The 18,155-nt window shown below is 46.0% G+C and overlaps 1 protein-coding gene and 1 long non-coding RNA gene across 2 annotated transcripts in view; both read right to left on the bottom strand.

Moving 5' to 3' along the window:
• XKR6 (XK related 6) overlaps positions 1-18,155 on the bottom strand; it is a 333,364-nt gene that overhangs the window by 220,179 nt on the left and 95,030 nt on the right. The gene's annotated exons all lie outside the window — the stretch shown is intronic.
• LOC127490254 (uncharacterized) overlaps positions 14,057-18,155 on the bottom strand; it is a 48,926-nt gene continuing 44,827 nt past the window's right edge. The window contains exon 2 of the long non-coding RNA XR_007918096.2: positions 14,057-17,770. This is a non-coding gene — a long non-coding RNA (uncharacterized lncRNA). The remainder of the gene's footprint in view (positions 17,771-18,155) is intronic.

Genomic DNA, 18,155 nt, shown 5'->3' with positions numbered 1-18,155 from the left:
AAAAACTTGGTTAAAAACTTTACAAACACAAAGTATTATTAAGTACATTTTATCTTCTAAATTTAAAAAAAGCCACCTGTTGTAATGTCATGGTGTCTACAAGCATGGGAGTCAGCCCTGGAAAGGAGAAGTCAGCACCCGTACGTCAGGCAATGCTGGCTTGTGAGACGGTGCTCTCAGAGAACAGAGCAGTTCCACAAGCGGCTTCCCCATCGTGCACTGTTCTGAATCCCCCTCCTCATGGCAGACAGACCAGCACCCGGTCCTGTCAGCAGAGGGAAAACAGTAGGATGAAGCAAACCCACTGCACCAATAAAATCTAATGTCCAAGTCAAGCAGAGAAGCTCCTCTGCACCTTGGCTCTGCTCCTTTGCGGGCCCGTGGATTTCTGTGTCGAATTCTAGAAGAGTTTCCGATTCAGTAGATCTGGGATGTGACCCAGGCGTTGATAGTTCTTCAAAGTACAAAGAAGCGATTCCGATGTACATATCTGGTTAAGACTAGACCACACTTCATTAATGGTTGTATTTTCCTCAAAATGCCAATTAGAAACTCTACTATCTTCCAATTAAGCCTACTAACTTTAATAGCTATTTTATTTCAGGACTGGGAAGACATTTTCAGCATAAAAATGGAAGGTATGAAATTAAAACTTGAAAACTTTCATTAAGATGATAGTGTAAAATTGTCTCAATGTGAAAGAAGCACTGTAAACAAAGTTAGAGAACAAAGGGAAAATATCTGTAGAAGTGACAAATTCAACAAATATTTTAAATATATCTTTTGAGTATGTGACTCTCCTTCTCAATATTTACCCCAGCAGGGGGCCGGCACTGTGGCACAGTGGGTTAATACCCTGGCCTGAAGCACCGCCATCCCATATGGGCGCTGGTTCAAGACCTGGCTGCTCCACTTCCTATCCAGCTCTCTGCTATGGCCTGGGAAAGCAGTAGAAGATGGCCCGAGTCCTTGGGCCCCTGCACCCACATGGGAGACCTGGCAGAAGCTTCTGGCTCCTGGCTTCAGATCGGTGCAGCTCTGGCCATTGTGGCCATCTGGGGAATGAACCATTGGATGGAAGACTTCTCTTTCTCTCTGCCTCTCCTCTATCTCTGCCTTTCAAATAAATAAATCTTTTTTAAAAAATATTTACCCCAGCAGAATAAGATTTGTGTACAAAGAGTTAGCTCTAGGACTCCGCCTTGCAGCACAATACATTAAACAGAAGCAACCTAACCATCCACTAAGAAGGGATCACCAGGTCAAATATAATACAGCCGTCTAATGGGATAGTAACTAGTCAAAAATGCTTTCAAATATTCCAAAATGTTATAAACTATTCATTCTGATGTTCTTACATGAAAGAGGAGGTTACAAAATATTAACGGTAAAAAACAAGGGTGTGTGATCATCTCAATTTGTGAAAATATATTCATGAACAATATTCCCCAAAATAGTAACAATAGTTCTCTCAGTGGCAGGAGTACTGTGGGTCCCTTTTTTAAAATATTTATTATCTGAAATGCAGAGTGACACAGACATTCCAGCTGCTGATTTATCCCCCAATTCTTTTCTTCATGCCATCCTTTAATTCTCAAACGTTTCCAGCAAACATACGTTGTTTCTAACAAGTTACTACTAGAACACCGCACAATAAAGGCATCCCTGTGTTGGAAGTGAACAAGCTATTAGATGAACCAAAACCTTCTGTGCTACCATTGCAGTATTTAGTGGCAGGTGCCTAAGAGAGTTCGGAAAAGGAAGGGAGATGAACAGAAGCCTTTCCCTGGAGAAAGTAACTGTGAAAGCCACAACCAGGTAAGAGTCCCTGTGCCTCACATCCTGTCAACAGCCGGGTCCTGGGTCCTTGGTGGACCAATGCCACTTTTAATTTCGAGGCTGGTATCTGCCTGTTTTAGCAATTTCTAAATAGCTAAATCATATGTAGACTATGCATAATCAAGACCCCACTGTATGTTACTCAAACACCACGTTAAAATCTAGCTAGAATAAAGACAATTTGGTTTCTAGTTGCAAAGGCTGAGATGCCGTCCACTTGCATATGATTTGCATGTCCTTTGCACCACCTGACAGGAATGGTGTTTCAACCATCAATGCCACCCTGCTCTCAAGTTCTGGTTCTATCCAGAAGATGGGAGGCAGCGCACGGTCAAGTAAAATCAGGTTTTCCCAGTCAAGTAAGTTTGTCACCAGCAGGACACAGGCCATTTGCTGTGTTCTTGTTACTTACAAAAGGCAAGTCTAAGAAGGCTCACAAACTTCATATCCCTTTCATCCATTAGTTCTCGTGCATTAGGACCTCAAGAGGTGACATCATCATCATCAAAGTATTTGTGTATTTTCCCTACTGTGCTTCCCGAAACGTCACTTGAAACTTCCTCCCCACTTCTGTACTCCTGATGCAACCAAATGGGAACTGGCATAATGCAAACATTCCAAGAGTTAGGACCTGGGGTCTAGCACACCTTAGGCAATGTGCCTCTGTGAGCCTGTTTCATTATGTATAAAAGGAGGTCACTCCAGCACTGCTGAGCTCCAGGGCAATTAGAAAGTTTGCATAAAAAAAAAAAATGCCTGAGTTCTTGGCATGCCTGAGCCTTGCTAGACCACGCAGCTTGTGGGCCAGCAGTGCCAGCTGTACCTGAAAGCTTGGAGGAAGGGCACCATCCTAAGCTCCAGCCCGGAAATAGTGAATTGTAATCTACAACTGAATCAGATCCCCAGGTGATGTGTGCATTCACGTATATGTGCCCAGGCACACACTCACACACACACACACACACACAGCTAGAGAAGGACTGAGCCACACGAACCAGTCAATCCTTGTAGCGCTACTCCTAAGAGCGGGACATAAGCGAGAGTCCCCAGTGCATGCAATGAACACGAGGTCTTATGTCTTCAGTTTTTCCAGCGCTAGTAATGCCGGGTGCTTCTCACGCACAGATGATGATTTGCCAGGAAGCACTCTGCAGAACTGCGTTTTGGCCAATTCATAGCGAGGAAGGCATTCTGTCTCATCAGAGCTTTGCAGGGAGGCGATCCCATCAGCCAGGATTGTGTGCTCATGGATGTTTGTATTATGCTCCTGTTTTCAATGTTCCTTACATGAATACTGAAATACCCTTTTAGAGCATCTGAAGAATTTATTTATACATTTTCATTTCATTTATTTAGAGGCAGAGGGAAACAGGGAGAGAGTGTGGGAGCCAGAGAGATCTTCCATCCACTGGTTCACTCTGCAAATGCCTGCAATGGCCAAAGGTGGGCCAGGCTGAAGCCAGGAGGCACAGAATTCAAACCAGGTCTCCCACATGGATGGCAGGGGTCTGAGCACTTGACCATCAACTGTTGCCTCCACAGTGCACATTAGCAGGAAGCTGGATCAGAAGCAGTGGGGCCGGCACTGAATCCAGGGACTGCAGTATGGGATGGGACATTCCAAGGGGTGACCTATCTGCTGCACCAAAAGCCAGTCCCAATGATACGTGTTTTTTTTTTCTTGTAATATTTTATTTGACAGGTAGAGTTATAGACAGTGAGAGAGAGGGACAGAAAGGTCTTCCTTCCATTGGTTCACTCCCCAAATGGCTACCATGGCTGGCGCTGCACCGATCCGAAGCCAGGAGCCAGGCACTTCCTCCTGGTCTCCCATGCAGGTGTAGGGGCCCAAGCACTTGGGCCACCCTCCACTGCCTTCCCGGGCCACCGCAGAGAGCTGGACTGGAAGAGGAGTAGCCAGGACTAGAACCCAGCACCACACGTGGGATGCTGGTGCCACACGTGGAGGATTAACCAAGTGAGCCACGGTGCCGTCCCCGCCAATGATCTGTTTTTGAAGAAATTCAGTGCTTACATAAGTGAGAAGAGCCACCCAGAAATCCTGTTCCCTTTGAGTCTTTCCATGTACTTAGAGAAACGAAAAGTTCTCCTTGTTTTTCCTCTTGAATATTAAGCTGGGGTGAAGGGAGAGGAAAATACTTTGTTGTGTTTCAAAAGTTAGTTTTAAACAGGATCTTGGAACTTTCTGGGATATTCACCATAGAAATACTTAAGAGACTGTTGAGTCCACAGACACCCAGCATAGAAAGGACTTGTAAGAACTTGGCTTACTGATGTGGTCTGAGTAGAGAGCTCCCCCTCCTTCCCTGAGCCCTGGGGAGCCCTCCCCAGCTGTCGTTCCCACATCTCTACCCTTCTCTGAAAAAGCCCACCCACCATGGCCACAGCCCACCGTCTCCACATCAACAGCCAAGCTCCAGACGACACCCTCAACCCGCTGAGCACAGCTCTCCCTCCGCGGTCGTGCTTCCTGTAGCTTGAGGATGGCGGGAAGACAATCCTGTCCACACCAAACACACGCTGAACAGCTGTCAGCTGTTGGCTGGCGCAACCCTGGTCTCTACCACCATGACCGGCTCTCTGACTGCTAATCCACTATAGGGTTTTCATTATTCACTATAGGGTTTTTATTATTAGCACAAGTCAGCCTCCAATTGGGGGAACTGTGGGCTCTGACTTCAAGCAAACATTGAGGTAGAAAATAGCAAAGGAGCTGGAAACAAGGATGGACGGCTAGCAGACAGCTGTGTCCGGAGATCGGGCCAGAGGTCATTTCCCCTAAGGTAGTTGCTGCTGGCCTATGAGGTTGTCATAATAATATCTCCTTTACTTCTAAATCCAGATGCTTAAAATCCCCAGGTGTGTTCACAGCTTGGGCGGTAGGGGAAGTGGAGGTTTCAGCTAAGTGTTCAAATAGCATGTATTTCTTTAGTTTCTAACATGTCAGGTAAGGCCGCAGGTCTCGAAGAAACAGCCTCAAATAAGACAAAGACCCTGCAACCCGGCCCTCTCCGAGACTGCATTTTAGTGGAGGAGAAAAACCTACAATGCCAGGTCATGAGAACTGCGATGAGGCGGTGGGGAGATAATGGCCAGAAGTGAGATAAATGGTGCAAGGGGACACGCTAACCAAAAGGAACAGCAAGTGCAAAGGCCCTGAGGCCAGGAGGAGGGCACAAGCACATCTGCGGGGTGGTGAAGGGTGAAAGAGGTGGCACAACTACATGTGTTTAAGTAGCGTTGATTCCTAATGAGAGAACAGAAGTTATGAGTCCAACCTAAGCCAAGCCTTCAGCATCCCGAGTTAATGCTTTGGGGTCTACTCATTGTGCTCAGTGTGCAACAATGGAGTCTAGAAACCATCTGAGGGTCCCACAGCCAAGAAAGCCTGGGGCGGACGGCAAGTCTGGACCACCGAGCAACCCTGAACATGCAGGCCCGCAGGGCGTCTTCCCCTTAGACAGCTAAAACGAGGTGTCGTTTACACTTAACCCTTGAAGATTTCCGACTTGGGAGAAATCGAGTTTCACTGCTTGAGTTTTAACTCTTCAGGAAAATATCCTGTCTCTCTAAGTAGACTCAAAGAACTTGAAATCAGCAGTTTTACAGGAAGAATCTAGAAGACTACTCCTCACTTTATATTCCAAAAGCTGTTGGCATTGGCCCGGGAGCCAGGTGCTCTGAATCTGGCTGTCCGCGAGCCCGACGAGCAGCAGGTGCTGGGGCAGGCAGTGCGCGGCGTGCCCACCTCCCTTACCTGCCCTGTGATGCTATCATGCAGGTCCCACAGGGCAAGCCAGGGCCACTGTGCTCACGTGCACTCTCCTCAACGCCAGTGCCTGGCGGTCGTAAACTCTAGGGCTGTGCATCTCCGTTACAGGCATCCCAATGGTGCATGAGCCGAGAATGGATATCAAAGAGGTAACTGGGTAAGCACAAGAATTATACAGGATAGTCGCTGAAAGTGACCTTATAAGGGTGACAAAGCCAGCAGGAATCTGAATAGCGAAAATCCTGAAAGCACTGGGGAGCTGGCTCCACCCACACCATGCACCCATTCACAAGGACGCTGCCAGCCAGGGACAAGGCACTGCTGAGACCAGCGCAGGACACTGGTCACAATCCCATCAGGCCTGAGAGGGCAGACTCTTATTTTTCTGCACCATTGGAAATTTTTACAAATCATATCATCTTTATGAGAAAAACCAATCTATCTTTTGGGGAAATGGGCATCAGGAGAGAGAAGGGAGAAATCTACACTAATCACCCTTGTTGCCCACTGACAGGGACTAACAACCCAGAACCCCCAAGAGCTGATGTGGCGAGCTCCACATGGCAGAAGCCCTGGGAGACAGCAGAGACCCTTCTACAGAACCGAACTCTTGGGGCTGGCGCTGTGGCACAGCGAGTTAACGCCATGTCTGAAGCGCCGGCATCCCACATGGGTGCCGGTGCTAGTCCCGGCTGCTCCACTTCCAATCCAGCTCTCTGCTGTGGCCTGGGAAAGCAGTAGAAGATGGCCCAAGTCCTTGGCCCCTGCACCCATGTGGGAGACCCGGAAGAAGCTCCTGGCTCCTGATAGGTGCAGCTCCGCCATTGTGGCCATCTGGGCAGTGAACCAGCGAATAGAAGACCTCGCTCTCTGTCTCTCTCTCTCTCTGTAACTCTTTCAAATAAATAAAATAAATTTAAATTTTCAAAAAAAAAAAAAAAAAAAAAAAAAAGAACCAAACTCTTGCTCCTTAGCTAGCATACAACCTGGGATTCTCAAGGAGCAAACACCAAGCCAGGAGGTTCAGGTACCCGTCCATTTGGCTTTGATCCCCCTGCCTCGCTCACAGCACCTCTGGCCCAGGCTGTCCTCCCAAACCCCCTTAAGAAATGCGGCTGACCCGGGAGGGCCCACTCCTCCTTCTGCCTTTAGTAGAAACCTCTGCGCATCCCATCTAGCATGCAGTCTGGTTTGTTACTGCCATGCCCAGGCCACAAAGACTGTCACAGAGCTGCCACCTGGGCTAGGCCCTGGGGAAAACCATCTAGCAGGAGGAATGACAGTGGCAGGACCAAGGAAGAGGGTGCACAGCTGGACTTGGGCGCTCTAAGTGCTTCTAGCCTGGACTATGCGCCAGCTTGATGGAGAGACTCAGACGTCCACACCACCACGTCCTACCTGACAAACGTGTTGGTCGGCTCCAAGGTACATACACACACTGTGGAACTCACTTTCCCAATGAGGTCTACCCGGATGCCCCTGCTTTAAATACTGAGACCTGCTCCTGCAGCCCACTCAGAGTCCTGAGCTCATGGCAGTTTTGGCCACCCACGCTCAACCACAGTCCAGAAACATTGAACTGAACATTCTGGAAATAAGCAAATCCACAGGGTCCAACATTGTGAACTGCATGACGAGCCCTGGCACTGCTCAGCTCCGTCCCACGAGGTTCTAGAATCACCTCTGTGCAGCACACCCGTGTGGCACGGCCATATGTGCAGGACAGGGTTCAGTACTACCCACAGCTTCGGGCATCTCGGGACAGATCGCCCACGGGCAAGGGGGCACTGCTGCTCCTGCCTTGTTCTCTTCTTTGTGTTCTAGTTCCCTGGTGCCTGCTCCCCCAGGCTACAAGACACTCTGTGTCTTTGGTTTCCTGAGAGCTCAGAACAGTGAGTTCAGTGCCCAGAACCCAGTCAGCACCCACCAACATGATTCAAGAATGAATCATTTACTCAAGGAGTGGGAGTTGGGCACAGCAATTCAGCTGCCTCTTGGGCCACCCACACCCCATTGTAGAATGCCTGGGTTCATCTCAGCTCCACTCTCCATCCCAGCTTTCAACACTGCACATGTTAAAAGGCATCAGATGATGGATGAAAGACCTGTGTCCCTGCTACTCATGTGGGCAACACAGATTTTTCTGGCTCTCAGCTTTGACCTGGCCCAGCCCTGGCTGTTTAAGGCACTTGGGGTCTAAACCAATGGATGGGAGATATATCTTTGTTCCTCTGTCTCTCTGCCTTTCAAATAAATTAGAGTACATGAAAACATTACTGCTCAGACACAATTTAAAAATGAACAACATTTGGAAAGAAAAAAAAAAATCTTCTAGGGCCCAGCTGCACCAAGCCTGTTTCTCTAGCACACAGCTTTTTGAGAAATGATTTTGCTACTGACTCTCCTAGTAAAAAGCGTGGGGGAGAAATCAGAGCGAGGATGTCCAGGGACGACTCCCGGGTGTTGAGAAATGGGTTCCTTTTCAATTATTCAGCGGACTCGGAGGATGAGAGCAATCCTGCCCCTCCACAGCAGGCCGCCCAGCGAGGCGCGGGCTACGTGTGCACTACACTGTGGAATGAGACCCAAGCTCCCATCAGGCAAGAGGCACACTTGCAAGGTGGCCGCCTCCTCCCTATACCTGGCTACCCGCCTTCACGCTCCTCCTGGCCTGGTCTGAACCCCAAGCTTGCAGGGCAGCCACCAGTCCCACTACTGGAGGGGCCCAGAGAGCCAGAGCCAGGGCTCTCGAAGTTGTCCACTCTGCTCGACCACAGAATCATTTCAGATTTACATAACAATAATTTGCGTATAAAATAATAATAAAAACTCACAGATAACCATGAGTCCAAGATGGAGTTTTAGGTCAGCTGATGTTGGCAGCAAATTATTTTTTAGAGGAAATGGCAGCTGCTAAATCAGTCCTACTCAATATCCATTTTAAACAGATCTAAAAAATAAAGTATCTCAAATCTGTAGGGAGAAGCCACAAGGGATTCCTGGAGAGAAGTAAAAACAAAATCCAACGGAGTGAAATAGTGGATGGAAGACCTCTCTATCTCTCTGCCTCTCCTCTGTGTAACTCTTTCAAATAAATAAATCTTTAAAAAACAAACGAACAAATAAAACCCAATGCCACAGGACTGGCTCAGGCAGGCCAAACAAGGAGAGCAGTGCTCCAATTCCCGCCGTCCATTGTGTGGAATTGCTAGGAAAGCACTCATGGAGCCCGCTGAAGCGCAGAGCTGCCGGCCCAGGCCATGCCAGGGTGCCTGTGCCCCACACTTTCTCTTGCATTTGGCCTAGCACTTAAGAAAGGTCACTCGTCGGGGCTGGCGCTGTGGTGCAGCAGGTGAACACCCTGGCCTGAAGTGCCAGCATCCCATATGGGCACTGGTTCTAGTCCCGGATGCTCCTCTTCTGATCCAGCTCTCAGCTATGGCCTGGGGAAGCAGTAGAAGGTGGCCCAAGTGCTTAGGCCCCTGCACCCACGTGGGAGACCCGGCTCCTGGCTCCTGGCTTCAGATCGGCGCAGCTCTTGCTATTGCGGCCATTTGGGGAGTGAACCATCGGATGGAAGATCTCTCTCTCTCTCTCTCTTCTCGCTGTGGAACTCTCTTTCAAATAAATAAAATAAAATATTATTTTTTAAAAAAAGGTCACTCCTCAGTTCTCAAAGATGAAAAACTGCCCTACAATGACCTCAACAATTTTGCCTGTTTTCTACCAATGGTGTTCAGCCTTAGGGCTGCAAGCCAAATCATCCTGTGAGGTGGCTTTCCAAGGTCAAAACAGGGCCTAGGGGTGGGGTGGGGTGGGGAGCAGACAATGAGAGCCACTCAAGAGCTAAAGAAAACCCCGGATGCTCAGGGAGAATTTCTGAGATGTCCTTTAGCTACAGTGGAACTTGATGTGGAGCAACACGAGATCCTGGAAAAAGACGAAGCTCCCCACGCACACCTGTGTCGTACAGGGGCAGCTCAGAAACACAGAACCACACGCCTACCGCGGTATTTGGCTAGGGCGGATTTCAGGTGAAACCATCTCAATCGCCACTGATTTGCAACTCTCTGCTGCAAAATTTGGTTTATGTCCCAAATATTTAGTCCAAATTTTCAATGCCAAAGTAGTATCTCCCGGTTCTTGCTAACAGCGTGCCACCCACACGAAAAGATGAGCAGCAGTACTGCAAAATGAAGTCTAAAAGACCCCTCCAGCCAATTTCATTTACTTACTCATTTCATTCTTGCTTTCAAGTCCCCGGGAACACAGGAAGCAGGTGTCTGCCTCCCTAATCACCGCCCAGGCTTTAATAATTCAATGCTGGGTCTCCCAGGGAAGCATCTCAGAGGAAAACACTTCCTGTCGCAAATGGCCACATCTCCCTGATGAGCACTGCAGTAAGAATGCTGCAAGATCCCGGGAGACAGAGGTTACTACAGCTCTGAACTTTCTGCCGGCAAGCACCATTTGAGAGCGATACCAGCCCTAACGTTAACAAAGCCAAGGAGGCAATCTTGGCAACTCACTCCTCAGCACATTGTGTGCAAAGCACTTAGAAGAGTGGCTGGCGCCCGCCTGGACCAAACAAAACAGCTGGTGTGACAGTCACCAATTGCTTCCCGACAGGCATACACTGTACGGAACCTGTCCTCAGGCAAGGCCATCGCTGTGCGAAGATCCCAGAGCGTGCTCACACAAACCACCACACCACGGGGCCTCCTGATGCAATCAGTGAACGTAACAAAGATGAGGTGGATTCTGCTGGCACCCACAGCACCACGTTGCACAGTAACTGTTGTTTTGGTAGAAGGAGCACTCCCTAGAATAATTACTAAAGTTACAGTAAACATGTAAGCCGGGAGCTGCAGTCACTTATCATGCACTCCTGCCCAAGAGTGCTGCTACACTTTAAATGACCAGCACCACACACCCAAGAGGAATGGGTTAGGACAGCAACCCCGTCTCTGAGCCACGGCAGCCTTGCAATTCCATGATAATCCTAGGAGACCGCTGTTGAATTTGTAGTCCGCTGTTGACTAAGACGTTGTCATTTGGCACGTGAGTGTATTTAGCTTAGATTTTTCTAGAAAATGCCCTGAAACTAAGATAAAGGCGATTATATATAGCTCAAATTCATCAGGGATTATTTATGTTTCTCTTTTTAAGGGTTCTTTTGTCCAGTTCTATAAAGCTAACAATAGTCTAGTCAACACAGACATCTTAAACATACAGTCCATCTTAAACTTCATGTTATAGCTGAGCAGAAATGAAAACAGCACAGGTTATAATCATTTTATAACCGCTGGTCCTTAACTGGCGTACAGGGTGCTGGCGGGCTGGAAAGCTATTTGCAAGGTACTATAAATGACTTCCTGAAAGTCTGTGTTGTGATAAACTTTTGCATCATCTGAGGTTTCAGTTCATTTTCACATATAACTAGGGGAAATCTGTTCCAGAGATTTCCAGAAAGCTCCCCCCCACCCCACCCCCAGCCAAAGCACTGGTTCAAACAGGAAGACACTGCTGTCCTTGTAACTATCACCACAGTGGGCTTTTAAAACAACGTCTCCCATCACACAGCAACACTGCAATCTAGACTTTCCCAAAGTGTTAGCCATCCTCATCAGTGTCTGTCAGTTGCATTTTATGGGATCAACAAAATGAAGCACATCACCAAGGCAGAATCAGGAGAAGAATGTGCTAGTATTGCTTGTGCAGTTCCAACAGGCAGCAGCTCCCAGGCTCCTGACATCACAAACTAATAAAAACATCATTAAAATGTCTTCAGAGGGGGCCAGCGCTGTGGCACAGTGGGTTAATGCCTGGTCTGAAGCGCTGGCATCCCATATGAGCACCAGTTCGAAACCCGGCTGGCTCCACTTTCAATCCAGCTCTCTGCTATGGCCTGGGAAAGCAGCAGAAGATGGCCCAAGTCCTCTGTACCTCTGCACCGTGTGGGAGACTGGGAAGAAGTTCCTGCTCCTGGCTTCAGATTGGCGCAGCTCCAGCTGTTGCGGCCAATTGGGGAATGAACCATCGGATGGAAGACCTCTCTCTCTCTCTCTCTCTCTGCCTCTCCTCTTTCTGTGTAACTCTGACTTTCAAATAAATAAGTTTTTTTTTTTTAAAAATGTCTTTAGAGGACTCAGAAATCACAAACTTCAGTTTACCAAATATGGGCATACAACAGTGATAATGGAAAAGTTTCAAGGGTATTTTTTTTAGCTGAAAAAATTCTGAAATCTCCCATACTATTGCTCTTTTGCCTGTTTTTGCCAGAGATCAGTACCATCCTCTACCAGTCGTGCAGAAGCTGTGAGGACAGACCCCCTTGACCTTGAACTCACACATACACCACATTCCTGCTGACCCTGGGAGCAGCTCTTGCCTTTCCCTTCCCACTCCATGTTCCCGCTACAGGCTCCAGACTATGTGCTCCCACTCCATGGCCCCATTCCACCCACTCCCAATCACTGTTCAATCTCGGCAGAAAAGTTGCAAAGTCTGATTTAGATCATCTTATTTGTAGATCTTCCTGTTCATTTCCCTTCTTTAAAAACTCAAAATTTTTTAAACAAAAATTTGCTGACTAAAAGTTCCTTCGGAGCACAAAGCTACTTTATTTGGACCAAGTTTGCTACATCCACAGAAAAGCTAGCTGTGGATTTTCAGCACCTTAATCCCAAGCACTTGCTCATGACAGCACAAAGTTCAGACGTGAAGACTGGAAAAAATTGCTGGGCTCAGTTTACAGTATTTTTCTAAGTGGAACACACACACATATTAGCAGCCTCTAAGAATTTATGTGTACATTGCATGAAAAGTAAAATACCATGCTTCAAATTTTTTCTCAAAGAACAATTTCAAACTATTCATGTCTTAATTAGATCACTTAGTTTTTACTTATAATATACAGTACATTTTCCTTTACAGAGAATGGATCAGCAGTGTCTAAAAGCATGAAAAGTTTATAGAGTAATAGGATAGTTTCAGTTTGCCATGGTAACAAGGTTATATTTTTAAAGGGTTATGTTAGTCTGTTTATTAAAATAAGACACACCTGGACAATCAATGTGGGCTTATGCGGGTTTTACAAAAACTGCTTATTTTTTACAAATCCAAGTCTTCCTGACATGACCACTGTATATGATCTGTTTTTCTAGCTTGAGGGAGATCTCAGATTCTCCAATGGATCTCTTTAATTCACACCTCCAAGAACTAGCAAGTGGACACTCAAGTCCGTGATAGGTCTTCCCACACCTGAGCCATACTGAGGTCCACTCCTGGCCTCAGGAGACCATGGTGGCTGGAGGGGAAGTGTGGGTGTGCACACTCAGCAGAGTGCCCACCACGCAGCAAATGCCCAGTGGCTACTACTCCAACAGCACAATTCAACAACCACATTTTGAAAACGCCACACATTTTTATAACCAAACCTTGGACAGCCGAGATGCCTAGGTCTAGAGCTTCTGTCTTCCCAAGAGTGGCAGCAGCAAGGGCGATGGAAATGAGGGGAAGCAGGCGGGCGGCCTTTGCAGTCAGCAGGCAGCTGAGCGGCTCTCCTCTGCCGCCCACAAACATGCCGAAAGGAGGGAAGAAGACCGGACTGAAGACAAAGGGGCGGAGCTAGGGCACCACTGCAAAGAGCTGGACCGGAAATGAAAGGACTTTGGCAGGGCGATCAGACAGGCTTAGCAGGATTCCGACCACACTGGAACCCACTGTGTTCAGCGCTTACCCACGTTTCAGACTGCAGGATGGAAAAGCAGCAGTCAGGTATCCAAGACGTGGATCAGCTCAGGCGCCTCAGAGCTCATTCTCTCTGGGGACAGACTGTGAGGCACTGGAAAAGCCCAAACTATTGTACTCCAAAACAAAGGACGACAGCACCTTCAAATTCTGAATAAATGTCCAACTTTGAGTCGGGCTGACTGTTGGAGGCTCCCCTCTGCCATGGTGGGTCATCAGCAGTAGTAGGGACAGAAATGTTCCAGGTGAGAGGTACACTTTGCTTACATTAAAGATACATTTTATGAGGTTATTTTAGGTCCAATTCATCAGACAGTTGAATTCTGTCTCTTGAACGAACAGTAATGCCTTCTAAGATGTTTGCAGAAGGTGCTGTGTTGTCGCTCTGATGGTGCCTCTTGTTAGTTTCTTCACATTCCTGATTCTACAAGGATGACCTTCTCAGCGAAGCTGTATTCTGCAGGACACTCTCAATGAATGAAGTGACAGGCTGGTGATCCAAGATTTCAAAATGGAGATTACAGCCACTCAAATAGACTTACTTGTTGAAACACATTTCTAATGACATAAATCAAATATATTCATTCTAGGTCAAAATATAAACTGAAGAAGAGTTTTCTCTAAATTTATAAATGGATTCATAAAATTCAGAAATAACACACATAAGAAAAACTGTGAGGAAGAAAAATGGATTTATTTGGAAAACTTGACAATTATATCAAAAACATGCTACAAATTTAAAAATCACAAGACAACAGAATCCCAAATTTCCAGTCACTGTCATAATCTTAAGTACACATTTTACATCATGAATTTGACATCCCAAGACATGAGAAAAAGCCACATATAAGAGAAACTCTACACCATAATATGTTTTAGATAAATATGCTCATTTTTAAAATAAGACATTAACATTCAAGTTATGGAATAAAAACCTGCTGCACCCACAGGCAGCATCTGCACTGAGGACTGTGGCCCACTGTGCCCTCACGCCTGGGACTCTGCTCTTCCCATCTGCAGGTCTGGCTCCTTGGCAGGCATTTTTGGTCCATTTCAATATGGAGCTCTCGAACTGTTGCTTTAGTTCTTTGTATGGAGGAGCACGAAGCAGCCTTCAAGACTGCATGCTGCACCATGCCGGGGCCATACACAATCTCTTTCATGAGTGAGAACAAAGTCAGAGCAAGGGCCCAGTGAAATGAAGAGGCTCTTCTAGGATCAGGACTCCCTGACACATGGCCAGGCCAGTCTTGATGCTCCTAGAAAGTTCTGGAAGATGCTAGGGGTGTGCAGTCTTCTCAGGGGAAGGACCCACAGCTTTCTGCAAATCTTCTAAAGGAGTTTGCCTACAGCTTCCCAAATACAGAAAGCCATTCTGGGCTCAGGCTCATTCTGTGTGTCCCTGTGGACTTAATGCACCTCTACCCAGGAGGATCCTGGGTAAACAGATTCAGACTTCTGAATTCTCAGTGGTTTAGTGACTCAGGAAGGCACATATTTCCTACGACTCACAGACTAAAATGCTTTTATAGTATAATCGAGGCCAACATAAAATTCAAAAACAAATTTGAGGTTTTATTTAGAAGTTTCTAGGAAGTAACCAACAAGCACCGACTACATGCAGGCCCTCAAATCTCTACTATGTTCAGAATTCTGTATTATTTTCTAAGTTATACAACAGGGACAAGAGATGTTTATACCATTTTTTCCTGATATTTAAGATACTTATTTTGAATTCATTGAACTCTGAGCCACATACTCATTTAGACCGTATCAGAACCAAATAAAACCCACTGTGAGGAAACATATCAGTATTTCCAAAGACCACTGACTTCCCTTGAAATGCTGCCCCCGCTAAGTGAGAGCAGCCACCAGCCCGTCAACATGCCTGCTGTGCGCGGCCCCCACACCGACCGCCCAGGAGGGCAGCCCACTTCCCTAGTGCGCTGGAGTTGGCTCTGTAACAGCCCACCCTCCACCTCCGCCCTGCTTTTCACTCTGAGGTTCTTAAGTTTTCACCTCTCTTGGGTCTCTTTCATTTATACTCACAGGTTTCAGAATCTAAGAAGGTCTTTTAAATATTCATTCCAGTAGGAACCAAGATTTTTCCTGTCTGGCTAATTCCTTCTGGGTATATCAAATGCCTGCATCCAGGCAATATTGTGGCTAGAATCGGCTGAGAAAACACCTCTATTGACAGAAGTATCACAGAAAGGGAGTTTTTCAAAAGCCAGTTGTAATGGAAATTTAGATTAAAATTTTATTTTATTTCTAAAAATCTATCTAACGCTTTCATTGCACCTTCTATTAAATAACTATCAGCTGATTCCTCTAAAAACAAAGAAAAGCAAAAGTGGGGGTGGGATGAGGAGTGGGGATGATGTAGCAGCCTGGTCGTGTTCTACAAGTGTAATACAGATGTCAGGAACATTGCTGTTCACTAACTTCAGGAACACTGCACAAACCTTCAACTTAAAACGTGAACTAAATTAATACATAAACATTCTTCTGAGGCCATGCAACCTCTACAAATTTTTCATTCTCATCTGCACCCTTTGATCCTTTTTAAGTTGTTCTGAATGTGGTCTTAAAAACCAATCTTAGGCTGGCGCTGCGGCTCACTAGGCTAATCCTCCGCCTTGCAGCGCCAGCACACCGGGTTCTAGTCCCGGTCGGGGCGCCGGATTCTGTCCCGGTTGCCCCTCTTCCAGGCCAGCTCTCTGCTGTGGCCAGGGAGTGCAGTGGAGGATGGCCCAGGTGCTTGGGCCCTGCACCCCATGGGAGACCAGGATAAGCACCTGGCTCCTGCCTTTGGATCAGCGCGGTGCACCAGCCGCGGCGGCCATTGGAGAGTGAACCAATGGCAAAAGGAAGACCTTTTTCTCTGTCTCTCTCTCTCACTGTCCACTCTGTCTGTCAAAAAAAAAAAAAAAAAAAAAGACCACACACAATCTTAGGGCAGGTATGGTGAGAATAACTATATTCTTAAAGTTGTACTTATGAAATTTGTATTCCTTAGAAAATAAGTTAAAAAATAAAAATTAAAAAAAAATCTTGGGGGCCAACACTGTGGCATAGTAGGCTAAATCTCCACCTGTGGCACCAGCATCCCATATTGGTGCCAGTTCTAGTCCCGGCTCCTCCTCCTCCGATCCAGCTCTCTGCTATGGCCTGGGAAAGCAGTGGAAGATGGCCCAAGTGCTTGGGCCTCTGCACCCAAGTGGGAGACCTGGAAGTAGCTGCTGGTTCCTGGCTTCAGATCAGACCAGCTCTGGTCAGTGTGGCCATTTGGGGAGTGAACCAGTGGATAGAAGACCTTTTTCCCCGTCTTTCCTTCTGTTCATAACTCTACCTCTCAAATAAATTAAAAAAAAAAATCAATCTTACGTAAACAGCTCTGGTTAAAGTGCTGGGAGGTACACTTGACCACCAAAATAACTATTTGCCCCAGAATGTTCCTCAAATCTGAATGCCAGCAGGGCAGGCAACAGAAAAAGACAACCAATACTGCACTACGGTCACTCAAGGACTATCTGATTCTTCTATCAAATGCAAGTTCTCCAACCATTCCTATAGTCAAGAACACCCAGTCCATATTCTGCTTCTACATGAAAGCAGCCCACAGCTTCAAACAGTATGCTCAGTTACACAGTATACTGTCATAGTTTTCCTTTTTAAAAGGAAAAATAACCCCTCCTGGAGATTAAAGGTTTCCCTTGTCTTCTTCATTCACCCTGCCTATCTTCTGGCCATTTGACTTCCCCGTAATTCATTCACCCAATAGTAGGGAGACATGGAGGAGGTGAAACTAAGCAGCTCTTTTTCCTCCTCATTAGCACTTCTGTCCTACATAATAATGCCTAATTTTGAAATTGGCAGCATTTTGCCACAAGTATATTTGGATTTAATTTGGGTAGAATTTGCATATTCTAATTTAGACTGTTCCAAGACCATTTTCCAGGCTGGAATTTTGTAATTACAACCTTTATGATTGTCACTTAATTCTTTTCTCCCGCTTCCTGCAAATTACCTCTGAACTAAGTAACCTATACTGCAAGGTAGAAAGAAAAGCAGCTGACCAAACAGGCATGGGAGGAATCAACAAAACTGCCTAGGAAAATATAAGGTCCAAGAACCCGAAAATCCTAAAAAGATAACGATCTCCACAGTACGACACTGACAGCTGACAATTGAAGAATGTATGCCAACTCGGAAGTACAAAATTATAATATCTGCTCTTTTATGTACTTTTATTAAATCTGTTGATTCACCTAGTAAGTCATTATGTACACAAAAATATAATTTCCAGGGTTCCTAAATATTCCAATATATTCAATTTAGGGATCCAAGATTCTGAACATGCCATCACCAAAAAAAATTGCAAACCTAAAAAACAAAAAGGAAAAAAATTAAACAATGTCAAAGAAAAAGACTTTCTTAGAAAAGGTCAATATTTACTTTTATAATTTTCAAAACATTTTCTCACCTTATAAACTCTTAAAAATATTAATAAAGTTTAGCTTAAAAACAAGACAGTTTACATATAGCAAAATACATATTAAACCACACTCATACACACTTAATTCACTAGTATTTACTGGGACAAAATTTCTTCACATTTGTAATTTGAGGCTTTAAAGTAATATTACTTCTGCCTTTTTTGTTTCAAGTTATCATACAGATATTCAGAGGCATAAAAGAAATTATAGATCTCATTGTTGTACAATTCACATCTTTATAAACTACTCTCTGGAAAAAAATTGATAGTGGC

This window comes from Oryctolagus cuniculus, chromosome 2 (assembly GCF_964237555.1).
Source record: "Oryctolagus cuniculus chromosome 2, mOryCun1.1, whole genome shotgun sequence".
Classification (NCBI taxonomy): Eukaryota; Metazoa; Chordata; class Mammalia; order Lagomorpha; family Leporidae; genus Oryctolagus; species Oryctolagus cuniculus.
This window is presented reverse-complemented; position numbering and strand designations above follow the sequence as displayed.